Raw genomic sequence first — 7,842 nt, forward strand, 5'->3', positions numbered from 1 at the left:
TGTTAGATGTTGTCACTGGTGAAGGTTTTTTCCCATTCTGTGGGTTTTCTCTTTACTTTTTTATTGTTTCTTTTGCTGTACAGAAGCTTTTTAGTTTAATGAGGTCCCATTTGTTGATTGTTGACCTTAATTCCTGAGCATCTGGTGTCTGATTTAGAAAATCCTTTCCTACACCTGTGCCTTGTAGGTTATTGTCAATGTTTTCTTCTAATAGTTTCAGAGTTTCTAGTTTCACGCTGAGGTCTTTGATCCATTTGGAGTTGACTTTTGTGAAAGGTGAAAGATAAGGTTCTAGTTTCATTCTTCTACAGGTGGAGATCCAGTTTTGCCAGCACCATTTGTTGAAGATGCTGTCTTTCCTCCATTGTGTGTTCTTGGCACCTTTGTCAAATATCAGGTCACTGAAATTGTGTGTACTCGGGTTTGAGTCTTCAGTGATGTTCCAGTGATCTCTGTGTCTATTGTCTACTTTTGTGCCAGTACCATGCTGTTTTTATGACTATAGCTCTGTAGTATATTTTGAGATCTGGTATAGTAATCCTCCCAGCATTGTTCTTTGTGCTCAGGGTTGCTTTGGCTCTCTAGGATCTTTTGTGCTTCCATACAAATTTAAGAATTTTTTTTTCTAATTCTGTGCAGTATTTCATGGGGATTTTTATTGGAATTGCACTGAATCTACATATTTCTTTTGGTAGGATGGTCCATATGATGAATCAAGCAAGACTAAAAGTCCTCAGAGCAAGAGATGACCTCATCACTGATGTGCTAAATAAGGCAAAACAGCAACTCAGCAAGGTAGTTAAAGATAAACCAAGTACCAAGTCCTACTGGATGGCCTGGTCCTCCAGGGCTTGTACCAGCTGTTGGAGCCCTGGATGATTGTGTGGTGCAGAAAACAAGATTTCCCTCTGGCAAAGGTTGCACTACAAAAAGCAATTCCTATGTATAAAATTGCCACCAAAAAAGAGGTTGATGTCCAAATTGATTGGGAGGCTTACCTTTCTGAAGAGATAGCTGGTGGAGTTGAAATCTATAATGGGGTTTGCAAGATAAAGGTTTCCAACACCCTGGAAAGCTGACTAGACCTCATAGCCCTGCAGATGATGCTAGAAGCACAAGGAGCCTTGTTTGGTGCAAATACCAATAGAAAGTTTTTGGACTGAGACTTTGGAGGTGCAGTTCATCTACTGCTGTGCTTGCAAAGCCACAAGACTATCTGCAACTTCCTCTTTCTGTCCTGTTCTGTTCTGTTCTGTTCTGTTCTGTGGTAATCAATTGGCACTCTCTGTAGCTAATGCCCTGGGCCTACTGTTCACAGTAGAAGGGCTACCTGGTGTGGTGAAGGGCCAGCTCATCTGACACCGTTCAGTTCTGCACTGGTTCTGCAGCAGGAAGGCGAGGGGTCAGATCGGGTTGCCTGGCCTTCCCTGAGTATCTGTTCTCCCTCTCCAAGTGTCTAGAGTGTGATGTGCATGTGGTCCATGCTTGTTGAGTGTAAGATGCATACGGGGCTTATATTCCTCCAGCAACTCTAGATTTGCTGTTACTGTGTGAGTCTAGATGTTTCCTTATCTGTGAATGTGGTTTAAAATCTAAGTCCTGAATATTCTTTATTAAAACAAGGTTTATGTTGGGAAAATGTATAATTTATCACTTAGAGTAAAATCATTACCTGAAATGAGTAAATTATTTTAGCTAATAATTTATAATGCAATATAAACACAGTCATATACAAAGGATTCTTTCTGAAAAACAATGAGCAGGGTCTGGAGAGATGGCTTAACAGTTAAGAGCACTGGCTGTTCTTCCTGAGGACACAGGTTTGATTCCCAGTACCCACATGGTGGCTAACAATCATGTGTAACTCCAGTTCCAGCAGAATCTAGGGCCCTCTTCTGACTTCTACAAGTATTGCACAACCTGGTACACTTACACACATGCAGGCAATATATTCATACACATAACATAAAAATAATAACTAAAAAATGCAATATAAACACAGTCATATACAAAGGATTCTTTCTGAAAAACAATGAGCAGGGTCTGGAGAGATCGCTTAACAGTTAAGAGCACTGGCTGTTCTTCCTGAGGACCCAGGTTTGATTCCCAGTACCCACATGGTGGCCAACAATCATGTGTAACTCTAGTTCCAGCAGAATCTAGTGCCCTCTTCTGACTTCTACAAGCATTGCACAACCTGGTGCACTTACACACATGCAGGCAATATATTCATACACATTACATAAAAATAATAACTAAAACATTCTTTTAAATAAACAAAACTTACATTTTGTAACAGTGCCAAAACTACAGAAAAGCTATAAGAATGTTAGAGAGGTCCCATGTATCTCTCATCTAAATTACTACAGTATATTCATCATAAATTATACCAACATGGATACTTTATTAATGCAATGTTCATAATTCATTAATGATTTTTAACTTTTACCCAAAGTATTTTTTCAGTCCAAGATCAACATTCTTATTGTGATCTAATATTGGCTATAACATCTTTTTTGAGTCCACTAGAGTGTGAGACTCTATCAGACTTCACTTACTTTTTATGCCTCTGATCATTTTGAAGAACATGAGAGAGGAATTTTACAGTGCTCTTTAATATGGGTTTGTATGACATTTTTTCCTCATAGAAAGTGTTTTGATAGATTGGGGAAGAAGATCAACAGAGATGAATTGCTCCCTTTACTACAGGCTACTAAGGATATGAGCTGTCAATGTGACCACTAAAGGCTGATGAATGGTTGTGTCAACATGACCTCACCTACCCTTGGATACCTGGCTGAGGTAGTGTTTGTTAATATCCTCAAATATGATTACTGTATGATATGCACAGTAGTCACGAGTCAATGGAAACATCCCTCTCTATTCTTTGTTGCTTTTATGTTGTCTCATAAATGATAGTGCTTTATATTTTAAAGACAAAAAATAGTTCAAGAAGTATAAAACTGAATACAGCATTCAGTTGTAAATGAAATAGTCTTCCATATTGTACTCTTTAGAACAAAGTTTCCATGAATAGCCACATTTAGAGAGTAGAGAGTGACATCCTCCCTCCTTGAGGGGAGAATATTAAGTACATGTGATTTGTCAGAATTCAACAAATTGCTTTTGGTGTCTAAAGTTCATATAGCAATAATATACAAAATGTGTCATTATTCATATTTCTAAAGGAACTGCATTCCTATTCATATTTCTATATCTATAAATCATAGATTAATAAAGTCTGTGTAAGAATAGAGGATGTGTGAGAAACCAAGACAATATTTCCCTTTACAGAGGAATAAAAAACAAGATAGAAAGGCGTATCATTTAGAAACAAATGAAATATGAAACTATTTTTCTTAAACTATTAGCAATAGATCTATGTTAGGTCTATAATGTTTAAAGCATTATCATTTTATGGAACCAGGTAAAAATAATGAGGAAAAGAGAAGTGTTCACAGCAGCTCATTATTATTTTTATAATATGAGACCATGCTGGATCAGCAATCTCTGTGATCTCACATTTCAAGGCAGATTCCAGAGTGGTTCACTGTACTTGTTTTAAAATCCAGCACTGGTGGCTGCCAGTGTTGTGTTTGTGATTTGTGATAGTAGCAATTGGGTATGGGAATTGATAATCTGATTTTTAAAAAAATCTGAAGGTCTTCTAACCCGCAAATGTTGATTTGCTGTTTTACTACATGTCACTGAATGTACATGATACCTAGGACACCAGATTTACTAGGAAATTTATCATCCACACAGACTTCCAAATGTCTGTGTTGTTTGTTCCTGTGAAAACTTATTTTCTGTACAGTGAATCACCAGTGATTCTCCAACACTAAATACTTTGAACTGTATCTCACAAATACATTATGGAGACTTAACATGTGCTTCTTTTGTTTACACTTTGTTTTTGTAAAAGTGTAAACTTTCATAATTGCACATAAGATATGATTTAACTTGTGACTGTGAGATGCGTTTTACTGCCCAGTAGTTCATTAAAGTACCTAAACTGCAGAATTTAGAGAGAAAAACTAAACACAAATCTTCTAGGGATTGGAGGTATAACTCAGTGGTAAAATACTTGACTAGGAAGTAAAAGGTCCTAGTTTGATCCCCAGTAGCCTCTCCCCAAATAAATAAAATAATAAAATAAATCCCTCCTTCTAAATACAGGAGCAAAGCATTGTGAATACAGAGAGAATAAGGAAAAACATCAAAAGGAAGCCTAAATGAATATGTGAAAATGAAATGAAAACAAGGAAAGTAGAAAATTATAAAAGAAAAAGACCAGATAAACCATTTTCACCACAGAAGAGTAAAAGACATAATGCGGGAAAAATCAAAACCGACAAAACAGATTAGCATCCATAGAAAATTCTTCAAATTTTATATACCCCCCAAGCAGATCTTTACATAGATTAATCCATGATTTAATATGAATTGTCAGAGAAATAAGCAAGCAGTAACATGTTTTTAGAAAACTGGTTTGGTTGAAAGGACAATTCGAGGCCTTTCACATGTCCCAAGAAGGCATAGCTCCTTCTCAGATTAATGTGTGTGATTTTGTGCAAGAGCCATGCAATGACAAAAACCCAGCATAGAACTGTTATTATCAACATCTTTTATTACTCTCAGCAAATCATGGACAAAGCCTACACTATTTAAAATTGAATGCCAAATTTCAAGTAATGTCAGATGAGCCCATTCTGATTTTCTTTCCATAACATAGAATCATGAATTGAAAGGGGGCTAGAACTTAATCTTTGTGCCAGCCCACTATAAAATTTTATCAGTGCTACTTTAGTCGGGATAGACACAGAAATAATGTCTTCTCCTCCTAATGTGTTATTTCAGGTCAGTGTCTGATTCCAACGAAACTCAAATCTCTGTTAAGATGCAGCCCTTACTCTACAAATTTACCAATAATTGAAACAAATCTGGAATTTATATCATGGTAAAGTCTAGTAAATTCGATGGCACTTGAATGGATGCATTGCACATCCCTGAAATCTAAAGTACATAACGTTTAGTGAAAGAGCATGATTATCTGATTGAAAGAGGCAATACGATTTTCATTCCTAGCCAATGTGTTTCTTACTAGAATGTACTGCCAAATAAATGATATTGATCACATTATAGTTTAAGATATAAAACAAGTATTTTTTAACTTGTACTGTGAAATAGTATTAGATCATATGGATCTGCTCTAAAAATAGAATAGATTCTATCTAGTGCTTCAGTATTTCTGGTAGACAAGATTATGTCAGTAAGAACTGCATATTGATTTTAATTAGAATGGGCACCACACCATTAAGACGAGTTGTGATGCCACTAAGGCAGTTGCAAGGGGGATTAATTAATTAATTGAAAATTAATTAATTGAGAATGAATAAAGTTAACCTAGGAAAATGAATGTAAAACTTGGGATGAGATTATTAAACTCACAAAACAGACTGAAAACCCAAGGCAATCTCAATTGTTAATCAAGGCTAGAAAAATTAAGCAACTCACTAAAAGAATACCTATTATTTTTGTTTTCTTTTTTGTTTGTTTTGAGAAAGAGAAGTAAGAATATAAGGGATTTAATTTAAAGTTTCCATAGAAATAGAAGGTATCATTCAAGAAAATGCTGTGATTTAGATCTAGAAAAATAAATTTGGTTTAGGATAGTTAATAAACATCACGTTTGTACGGTTTTATTTTATGTTATTGGTGAGAAGAACCTTGGATGCATGGAAGGAAATAATGCACTGAAGTCAAGAAAAAGTAAGGATGAAAACCTTTAGCTTATTTTACAATATGATTTTTCCTTTAGTTACTGGAGTTCATTGTTTATTAAATTAGAGTTCTAACACTAAGCAGGATGGATGGTTAACCAAGATGTTTGGAGAAGATAACATTAAAATTGAATACAGTTTACAAATGCAACTATTAAAAATATGCAAATAAGTGGGAAAGACTGAGAAATTATACTTACTTGAAAATGTTTCTGGGAGCTGGAGAGATGACTCAGCGTAAGAGCACTGACTGCTCTTGCAGAGGACCCGGTTTCAGTTCCCAGCACCCACATGGCAGCTAACAACTGTCTGTAACTCCAGTTCCAAGGGATCCGACACTGTCTTCTGACCCCTGCAGGCATTGCATTACATGCATGCAAACAATACACTCATGTGCATAAAATAAAAAATAATAAAAATAAAATATTTTTAAAAAGAAAATGTGTCTGGTACAAGGTGACACTTTATTGAAAATATTTAATATTTCTGTGCCTGCATGAAAAAGAAAAAAACAGTATTTTCTAATAGCCAATGAAAGACCATATGTCAGTTATGATTTATCGGTTAGGACTGAGCTAACACAGGTAGAGCCTTGACAACTACTTTCAAGACTGGCTTTGTCCCTGAGTGAGATATAAAATCACCATATGAATTTTGAATAGCAAACTAATAGAACCTTGGGTGCAATTCAGAATGATCACTGGGTTCCTATGCTCACTATAAGGGATAAGGGGAGAACAGAAACCAATCAAAAGCCCACTGTGATGATCTAGAAGAAAAATGAGGGGCGCTTACACCAGGGGAGCAGTAGAAGTAAGAGAAAGTGCCAAAAGGATTTGATAATACAGCGGATAGTGAGCATTAAAAACAAATGTGAGGCATACAGGGCAGTAATGGGTGATTTCAGCCTGAGACTTTGGAAGGTGTTACTGCCTTCAACTAAGATAGGAAGACAGAGGTAGAGCCAATTTAAGAGGAGTTTGCTAATGTTCAGATTTGGATGTTTCATTTGAGATACTTAGTAAATCTATGGACATTTGATTTTATGAATCTGGAAACTAAGAAAGAGATCTAAGCTACAGACAGAAATTTTCTTTATGCCATGAAACAGGGTGACTTTACCAAGGGAGTGAGTACTGGCAGACAGTGAAGAAAAGCAAGGGCTAAAGCCCTGGACTCACAGCATTCTACTGGAGGATGAAAGGAGGATCCAACAAAGGAGACAGAAGGTCTGTGCAGACAGGTTGGAAATAGCCTAAGAGAAGGTACTGGAGAAAATACTGCAAGGAAGAAGTGGTCAGTTATGTTAATACATAACTGTGGAACAGTTTTCTAAAATGTGGAACCCACCCAGAATTTCCAGCAGGAATCAAATAATGGCTATTTATCAACATTGTTTCATGTGATCAGGAGCACTGTCATTTAACAAGAATTCAGACATCAACTTTATCCTCAGTACCTTCAGGTGGTTAAGTAATGATCAAGAAGTCTGGCTTCCAAGGCAGGGACCTCATAGAGTTATGTGTCTTAAATGATAACTTCTTATTTTGTCTTTCTTTGTTTACTTGTGTGTTAGTGGCTGGACAAAAGTAAATTCTAAAGAATATTTAATACATGATTAAGAAGAACAAATAAGTAACTTTGCCATAAAACATAATGAATAGCAGAAGTTGTTTCTAATACTTTGAATAATTATGTAATATATATAAATAATAAAATAATTGTATAATGGAGTTATTTGGGATCCTAATAGTTATATTATTCATGATAAATGCTATAATTAAAGTGATAAATATCTGTTACATCACAAGCATTTCACAGATTATTGTACATAAATTGTTTCACTGAGTAGCTTATAACTTTACAGAGTTTATTTCTCCATTTCATGTGAGAAATTAAAGCCCTCACTGATCACTTACAGGACAGGTGACTTTAAGTGCATAAGTGACAGTCTCTAAAAATGAGATACATTGTCTCTATTTGCAAAGTGGTGATAAACAATGACTCAGAAAATAGTCTAGCCTCTATTAATAGATAGGCATTCACAGAATTTAAGTGT

At 35.7% G+C, this 7,842-nt stretch overlaps 1 long non-coding RNA gene and 1 pseudogene across 1 annotated transcript; both read left to right on the top strand.

Moving 5' to 3' along the window:
* The first annotated feature begins 696 nt into the window (after positions 1 to 696).
* On the top strand, positions 697 to 1,163 carry LOC103727463 (annotated as a pseudogene).
* A 1,375-nt stretch (positions 1,164 to 2,538) lies between these two features.
* On the top strand, positions 2,539 to 7,535 carry LOC115068818. Its single transcript, XR_003848158.1, has 3 exons — positions 2,539 to 2,802; positions 5,727 to 5,772; positions 6,895 to 7,535. It is a non-coding gene; the product is annotated as an uncharacterized LOC115068818 (long non-coding RNA).
* The last annotated feature ends 307 nt before the right edge of the window (positions 7,536 to 7,842 follow it).

Source organism: Nannospalax galili, unplaced genomic scaffold (assembly GCF_000622305.1).
Source record: "Nannospalax galili isolate Female #2095 unplaced genomic scaffold, S.galili_v1.0 scaffold629, whole genome shotgun sequence".
Lineage (NCBI taxonomy): Eukaryota > Metazoa > Chordata > Mammalia > Rodentia > Spalacidae > Nannospalax > Nannospalax galili.